This window comes from Gymnoscopelus braueri, assembly GCF_963280865.1.
Source record: "Gymnoscopelus braueri genome assembly, contig: SCAFFOLD_127, whole genome shotgun sequence".
Classification (NCBI taxonomy): domain Eukaryota; kingdom Metazoa; phylum Chordata; class Actinopteri; order Myctophiformes; family Myctophidae; genus Gymnoscopelus; species Gymnoscopelus braueri.
Genome location: NW_027660513.1, coordinates 182,871 through 191,939, shown reverse-complemented (window position 1 = coordinate 191,939; position 9,069 = coordinate 182,871). Strand labels below are relative to the sequence as shown.

The 9,069-nt window shown below is 41.3% G+C and overlaps 1 long non-coding RNA gene across 1 annotated transcript; it reads right to left on the bottom strand.

Moving 5' to 3' along the window:
- Nucleotides 1-2,715: 2,715 nt before the first annotated feature.
- LOC308081487 lies at nt 2,716-7,023 on the bottom strand. The gene is made up of 5 exons (XR_013932856.1): nt 6,944-7,023; nt 5,977-6,038; nt 5,348-5,439; nt 4,742-4,825; nt 2,716-3,069 (listed from the first exon to the last, which is right to left on the bottom strand). It is a non-coding gene; the product is annotated as an uncharacterized lncRNA (long non-coding RNA).
- Between the last annotated feature and the right edge of the window lie 2,046 nt (nt 7,024-9,069).

Below are 9,069 nucleotides of genomic sequence, written 5' to 3'. Positions count from 1 at the left end.
GTAAAAGAGTGGGTGAAATTCTTTTTTGTACATCGTTCCCATCGCAACGTTAGTTTCCATAGAAAGAAGAGGGGGGGGGGAGAAGAAGAGGGTGGGGGGTAAGTGGGAAGGAGATCAAAACAAGAGAGCAACAGAAGGCCAGACAAGTTATCTACATATTTACAAATTACCTGAGATAATAAAAAAAAAAAAAAAAAAAACTAAACTAAGGTGCCTGAGCATAGCAGCAATGTATTGTATACTGTGCATGTTATACTTATACTGTGCATGATAGACAATGGACGTTAAGGTGCTTAGAGGAAAAGGAGCACAATAAAAAGACCAAAAAAAAGTCAGTGCGTTATACAAGGGATTAAGGTGCAAAAGGTCAGTGCGTGTCCACCTAGAGTGGACTGACCCTAGTATAATCCGCAAGTAGCTCCATGAGAGAGTGCAACAAAAAGTCATTTGTACCTGGTGTAGTCCACAGGTGTGTCCGAGGGGGGGCTAAAGTCCAAGTCATTGTCCCTGGTATAATCCACAGGTGTGTTCAGGAAGAGCCAGAAAAGAAAAGGCTGCTGAACAAGGCCTATGCCTCATCCAGGCTTATTCCCCATTCAGCATTCTGACAGCAGCCGGATTGAAACTACACCAATACCTGGTGGTGGAACTCTTGATACTGCGGTAGAGCCCCTTGCCCGGTCGCGGTCGTTGTAGGGGGTTGAACAGTCTGTGACTTGGGTGGTGCTTGTCCTTGATGATGCGCTTGGCTTTGAGCACGCACCGCTTTTTGTACAGTTCCTGGAGCGCTGGGAGCTCGATTCCCATTATCCGCTCTGCCGATCGCACTACTCGTTGTAGGCTGATCTTTTCTCGGGCAGTGCAGTTCCCGTACCAGGCCGTGACACAGCCTGTTAGGATGCCTTCGACAGAACTGTTGTAGTACAGCCTGAGGATGCGACGTCCTACTCCGAGCTTCTTCAGGCGGCGGAGCCAGTACAGTCGCTGCTGAGCCTTTTTCCTCACGTGTGTGGAGTGCGTCTCCCATTTGAGGTCCTCCTCGATGTGTACTCCGAGGAACTTGAACTCGCTGACCCTTTCCACTGCAGCACCGTCGATGAGGATGGGCGCATGGTCTCTCCGCGGCCTCCTGAAGTCCACGATCAGTTCTTTGGTCTTGTCGACGTTAAGAGAGAGGTTGTTCTCCCGGCACCAGCGTGCTAGTGATTTGATCTCCTCTCTGTAGTCAGACTCGTCGTTGTTGACGATTCGGCCTATCACTGTCGTGTCGTCCGCGTACTTTATGATGGTGTTGGAGACATGTGTGGCTATGCAGTCATACGTGTACAGGGAGTAGAGGATACTTCATATTTGAAGTCCAAACACCACTTGCATTTTATGTCAGGATATTGTATCGATACGACCTGTAACCATATTTGAAGTACGACCTGTAACCATATTTGAAGTCCAAACACCACTTGCATTTTATGTCAGGATATTATATCGATATGACCTGTAACCATATTTGAAGTCCAAACACCACTTGCATTTTATGTCAGGATATTGTATCGATACGACCTGGAACCATATTTGAAGTCCTAACACCACTTGCATTTTATGTCAGGATATTGTATCGATACGACCTGTAACCATATTTGAAGTCCAAACATCACTTGCATATTATGTCAGGATATTGTATTGATACGACCTGTAACCATATTTGAAGTCCAAACACCACTTGCATATTATGTCAGGTTATTGTATTGATACGGCCTGTAACCATGGCCGATCTACTTTGAAGATAAATATTAAGCTAAAAATGACAACAAAAAATCACTTTCAAATGAGCAATATTTATTTTTTAACAGAGCTGGGGCCAAGACCTCCAAAACACACACACACCTCAAAACTCTTCTCCACACACACACCTCAAACTCTCCCTCTCTCCACACACGCACTTCCAAACTCCCTCTCCACACAACTAGGAACAAGGTAGGAACGACGGGTCAAGATTGGGCAGAAGTCTCTGGAGAACTGAACTGACTTAAACGGAACGGGGTGTGAGTGATGCTAAAAAAATATTAAAATAAACATACACACACACACACACACACACACACACACACACACACACACACACACACACTACCCTAAACTGTTCACAACTGTACTCCTAAAAACAGTATTAAAATAAAAACATCCACACACACCACCGTTAACTGTGCACAACTGTACTCCGAAGCTTTTGAAAGGGTGCATAAATGTTTCGTGTTCCAGTTCAGTTCCCCATAGCTTTGTTTGATTGGCTCAGCATCAGATTTGAACCAGAAACATAATGACACCTTCACGTGTTTCCAGTCCAAATCTGCCGCTAAGCCAATCAAACAAAGTAAACTGAACTGGAACCATTTATACTCCCTTCCAAAAGCTTAGGAGTCCAGTAGCCTATACACAAATCCACAGAGCGCTGCCCTGTAGGTGGCGCAGCCATTGCTGCGGTGTCAGACTCGGTGTCAGTCAGCTGCAGTCACTGACGTTACTCTTGAGTCTTTTACCTGCTTTTTACTAACTTTTACTAACTTTTACAAACACTAACTTTACAAAGATGTATAGTTATTTAGTAATTAAACCAAGCAGGTAAAGAGTAACGTCAACAGACGGACAGAACCGCAACAGCTGCTGACTGAGTCTGACACCGCAGCAATGGCGCGCTACCTACAGGGCAGCGCTCCGTGGATTAGTGTATAACTAAAAGGCTTTACACTCCAGTGTCGCCTTCTTCCTTCTCACTCTCCTGCAGATAGTGATGCTTGCCCTCTGCAGCAGGGGGGTTTGTCTGGTGAAGAGTTCGTAGTTTGTGCGAACACGGTTGGACTTCGGCTCCACACACTTCCTTCGGTTTTCATCCAGGGCAGTTTGACATGAAGCCATTATTTTGGACAGCCGTCCGGCGCGCCACTTTGGTGAAGTTATTTTAAAGGCAGTCTTGTCTTCATCACTCTCGACAAAGTTCGCGTCCGCACCACTGAGGTAGTCCAAGTCCTCTCTCTCTCCTCCCTTCTGCCCAATCTTGACCCGTTTCTTGAAAAGCTGTGTAACAGATGAGAAGAGGAGGTTAGACTTTTAAAGCGATCAACAAAACTAAATAAGTAAATACAGTATGAGGGTTATATTATGGCTAGCTCTAGTCCCGAGCATTAGAAAGTTCTCGCTAACCTCTGGACCAGGAACAGTGCATTTTCCATTGACTGTAAAATGAACAGGTGTTGACATTATGACAAGGGCTCCCAAGCTTTTCAGGCTGTGACCCCCCTTCATAATATTTGAACTGGGGACCCCCCACCCTGACAAGCACTTGGAATTTTAGGAGTTGAGGCATTACATTTAGTTGACACGGTTCCACAGATAAATGTTGTGAAAATAGCTGATCTACAAACTCACAACTTGAGGACGTCCTCAGAGTTACTACAGGGGGTCCGCCAAATCTTTGTTTGATATGATTTTTTTTTTTTACATTAACCACTTGAACCCTAGCATCCCTTTTCTGAGGAGAACTTTAGCCAGAAAAAAGAAAGTTTATCTGAAACACAATTTTATACAATATAGAGGGGGTCCCTGCTTCAACTCTCTCTCAGCTTGGCCTGAAAACGTTGAAGACCCCTGCGTTAAACAGTGTGTTGGTTTGTTTACTGTCGAATGAGAAAACAATGTTGCACTAAAGTAATTAAAAGGTCCCCGACCCCCAGTTTGGGAACCATTGAGAGTAGGATCACTACACTTGAGAAAACCTAAGTATGATTTTGATATTCACTGAAACAAGGCAGTTTTATGATGCTGAAAGCCTATTGTCTATGGTGGGAAGCCTTTTATAACCCCACCTTTTGTGTAAAATGCACTTTTTGGCCAGGAAATAAAACGTCCTGACAGAAAAGCTTTGATTCACTCAAGTGTGCCACCGATCTGGACTGGACAATAAAAAAATGCTATGACAGATCTGTAGAATAGGCTTAAAGGTAGGGTAAGTGATTTGCTTTGGTTAAAATAAGTGTTAAATAGCTCTATATTGTGATAGTACTCATTGCTATAGAGTGTTTGTTCAGTAACAGGAGTCTCCTTGTCTCTCCACCTCTTTATTAAACAGAAAATACATTTTCGTTTCAGTTCAATTTTATCCAACCAGGACAGAGAACTCAATCAGGATACAGATTAGGATACAGATTAAACAAGTGAAATGTGAAATGGAAGTGATGACACTAAGAAATGAGCAGACAAAATTGGAACTGGAACACTATACAAATTAAGCTAAAAAAATTGTACTTTCTCCTGATTGGCTGAGATTTTGACACCTACCGAAGAGCTGGAGAGACAGGGAGACATCTGTTACTGAAAAAACACTATATAGCAATGATTACTATCAGAATATAGTATTTTAACCTTTTAACAAAATACTTTTAGTTTTAACCAAAAAATATCACTTACCCTACCTTTAAGATCAGAAACCCATGTTTTTGTTTTGGCGAGTAGTGAAACTAGTATATTGTTTATTTTTTACTACTAATATAGCTCTGGACCAGAGCTATATTATGGCAGCTACACAACCCAAGCTATAAACATTTGGACTGTATGACCCCTCTGCTTTGTCTCCTCCAGTGTATTTCTCAGTAATTACCACCTCACTGTTATATCCCTTACATAAAAAAGGTAATTGATAATTCACGTGATCAATAAAATGCAACAGTAATAGAGCAGGGCAATAACTCACCCGATCTTTCCTGCTGGTAAGGGTCTTTATCCAGTTCCATCTTCTGAGCGGCTTTGATGTTCTCATAAGCCCTGTTGCAGGCTCCTAGTGAATGAAAATTACAACACAAATACCAAGTTATGAACTCTAAATGTATTATAGTAAGGCATCTCAAAAGGATAGTGATCACAGATAGTTTACATTTTGTCTGCTCAAAGAAATGAGCAGACAAAATGTAAACTGGCAAACAAAATGGGGGTACTCTCCTGATGAACATTTATTTTCTGTTTATTTGAGAGCAAGAAGAGACCCCTGTTATTTAGCAAACACTATAGAAATTACCATTTGAATAGAAAACTTACCTTTTTAACAAAAACAACAATATAACATTTTGCAATATTAGATGGTTAGTGTGCCATCTGTTATCTTTAACAGTGTCAAATCAACACTAATCTACAATGTAGGTATTTAGCAGACGCTTTTTATCCAGAGCAACTTGCAGTAAGCAAGGTAACGCATACATAGAAAATACCTCACGATCACAGGTAAGCAGCAGGTCATCCAATTGTTAAAATTACAAGCAATTTAAGGACATAAGTCCCCAAATTAACGTGATATCAGACTTACTTCTGACTAGGCTGGTGGTCCACTGGGGCTCTGAGTCGTGAATAGCCTGCATCACAGCCTGGGTCACCACCTCATTGTGAGCAGTACGGAAGCTGTGGAAAATCACACTTTTAAGATACCCCTCATTAAGCATAATATAATTTTTTTCCTAAAATGTTTATCCCACGATTTTGTAACCCCATTTTTTACACCCAGTGCCAATTGTCTATGTAATCCTGGGCACTACCTTCCCTCTGCCAACCTAGGGAGGCCAGGGCCGAGCTCATGCCTCCTTCAATGCATGAGAGCCAACTGACCTTCTTATCACCTGACAGGGGAGAGTTTCCCTGGTTGGACGTAGCGCGTGGAAGGAACACGTTATTCCAACCAGTTCCTTTCCCCTCCATCAGGCGCCCCTGGCCAGGGGGAGGCAGTATAGAGACCAGGATTACTGCATGTTTTTGTGAGGGTATCTACCCTAGGAGACACGGGGAGAACATGCAAACTCCACACAGAGAGGCCCTTTCGCCAACCCCACCTAGGGTATGGGCACTGATATTTTCAGCATAACATGATACAAAAGTGTTATGTTATTTCACAAACAGAGGCATTTCAGAGGTGGGGGGGGGGGGGGGGGGGTGGGAACATACCTGTCCTCCGGCTGGACCTGCCATCTCTCTCCGAGGCTTCTATAGATTTAACGGACGGTGGTCTGTAGGGACATTAATACAGTGGTGTCAGTCTAACTGTACTTTTCAGCCCTGACCCCCCAAAATAATCATATTTGAACTGGGGACCCCCACCCTGACAAGCACTTGGAATTGTAGGCATTACATTTAGTTTGACTCGGTTCCACAGATAAATATTGTGAAAATATCCGAACTACAAGCTCACAACGCCTAGCACTGCTAGGCGTGAGCTTGTAGATCGGCTGATTTCACAATATTTGCCTATTTTTTACATAATATTTGGCCAATTTTGTATTAAAAGGTCTTAAATTCCTTAAATTGTAACTTTATAAATGTGCAGATACCCTGTATACACTGTATGTTGGTGTGTTTACTGTTGAGTGAGAAAACAATGTTGCACATTAAGCTAATCATTTTAGATCGGCTATCGAGGTATTAAAAGGTCTTAAAAGTCCTTAAATTGTAACTTTATAAATGTGCAGGTACCCTGTATACAATTTTACTGTATGTTGGTTTCTTTACTGTCGAGTGAGAAAACAATGTTGCACTAAGGTAATCATCTGGGGACCCCCAGTTTGGGAACCATTGCAAGTATGATCACTACACTTGAGTAAACATAAGTATGATTTTGATATTCGCTTAAACAAAGGCAGTTTCATGATGCTGAAAGCCTATTGTCTATGGTGGGAAGCCTCTCAGACCCCCACATTTTGTGTAAAATCCACTTTTTGGGAAGGAAATAAAATATGTCCACCAGACAGAGAATCTTTGATTCACTCAAGTGTGTTTATTCAAGTCCTGCATCACCCTGTTAGCGTATTTCTCAGTAATGACCACCTCACTGTTAATTATCCCTTACATAAAAAGCCAATTGATAATACACGTGATCAATCAAATGCAACAGTAATAGAGCAGGGCAATAACTCACCCGATCTGTCCTGCTGGTAAGGGTCTTCGTCTTTTTTATGTCCTCCGGTCCCGTCCAGCTCCATCTTTTCACTGCCTCCTAGTGAATGAAAATTACAACACAAATACCATGTTATGAACTCTAAGTGTATTATATTAAAACATCACATACATGCAGAGAGACAGTGTAGTGCCTCAGTAAAGTAGGATCACAGGTAAGCCAGGTCATCAAATTGTTAAAATCACAACCAATTTAAGGTCATATTACTACTCAGATTAACAGCCTGATATAAAACTTACTTTGGAGTTGGTGGAGGCTCAACTTTGGTGTCTGAAATCCTCTATTGTCTGGATCACAGCAGTTGTAACCTCCTCCTTATGAAGCGTTCGGAAGCTGAAGACAGACACACACACACACACACACACACACACACGCACACACACACACACACACACACACACACACACACACACACACACACACACACACACACACACACACAAACAGATGCATTTAAAAACCAAGACCAGACCAAGGTCAGTGGACAGTGGTGTCCAAGGCAATTATGTGCTGTGGAAGGCAGATAATGTTAATTATAATTGGATGCTTGGTCAAACATATCAATAATAATTTAGAAACAAATATAGTCTGGGAAAGCCAGACGATCAGAGATCTCTGCCTACTGACATGTCTGTGGTCATCTAAATTCAAAATGGTCACCATTATGTTAAATATATGGACTCAAGGCAGACTGTCTCACGATTATAAACATTTTGATATTGACCATTTGAGTACATACTGTACAGCTACCTTCACCAGTGGAATGCAAGTATGGATTAAAATTGTAAATACTAGTAGCCCACCAATTTGGAATGAGTAAAATGATTTTTCTCAAAATCTGCTGCCTTTTAAAATTGACATGTTTTGGGGGGTCTTTTTTGGATTGAGATGGTCCAGGGGCTGGGTCTGGCCCCCAGGCCCATGTAAAGACTACGCAATAAAGAGTGTATGAATGGTACCAATAAATGGACTCAATTACGCCCCATCATAGGTGTGCGCTGGTGTCACACAAAAATAGCTGATCTACAAGTGATGCAACACATTGTGAGCTTGTAGACCAGCCATTTTTAATACAGGCACCTTGTGCAACAAAGTATAAACCAGGCTTTATGGTTCATTTGTATCTCTGAGTTAAATTGTGTATCAACGCGTTAATCTTTGTATACAGTCAAATAAATTATTATGACATGACATCACAGAAATGTAACAGATGCCTGTTAAGTTGCACTGACAAGACTATTCATTCATATTCACACTTGATAGTGTAAATATACTCATAGTACTGAGTCATTATATTCACTGCTGATGGTTTAACACAGCCACAATTGGCACAGTGTACAGTAGGCTACAATAATTTAGATTACATTAGTAAAGGTCAATTGTAATGGTATTTGCCTTATTTTCTCACTGTTTGCATTTGCCCAGATTATTACTATCTCTATTAATTACCTGTCTCTGCACCAAAAGGTAGACACAAACAAGAAATAGCATAAGAGATTGGATGACAGCTCATTTTGGTTAAAGGTAGGGTAAGTGATATTTTGGGGTTAAAACAAACAATTTGTAAGGTTAAAGTACTATATTGTGATAGTAATCATTGGTACTGTATAGCAGGGGTCTTCAACAGGGGGTCCTCAGAGTTACTACAGGGGGGCCAACACATGTGTGTGTGATAGGAACTTTTTTTTTTTAACCTGTTGAAACCTAGAATTCCTTTTCTGAGGGGAACATTAGCCAAAAATAGCAGATCTACAAGCTTGTAGATCGGCATTTCGGTTTGGTTAACAGTTACTGAACAAAATCTCTATAGCAATGATTACTGTCACACAATATAGAGCTACTTAACACTGTTACTGAACAAACACTATAGCTACTATCACAATATAGAGCTATTTAACACTGTTACTGAACAAACACTCTATAGCAATGAGTACTATCACAATATAGAGCTATTTAACACTGTTACTGAACAAACACTCTATAGCAATGATTACTATCACAATATAGAGCTACTTAACACTGTTACTGAACAAACACTATAGCTACTATCACAATATAGAGCTATTTAACACTGTTACTGAACAAAC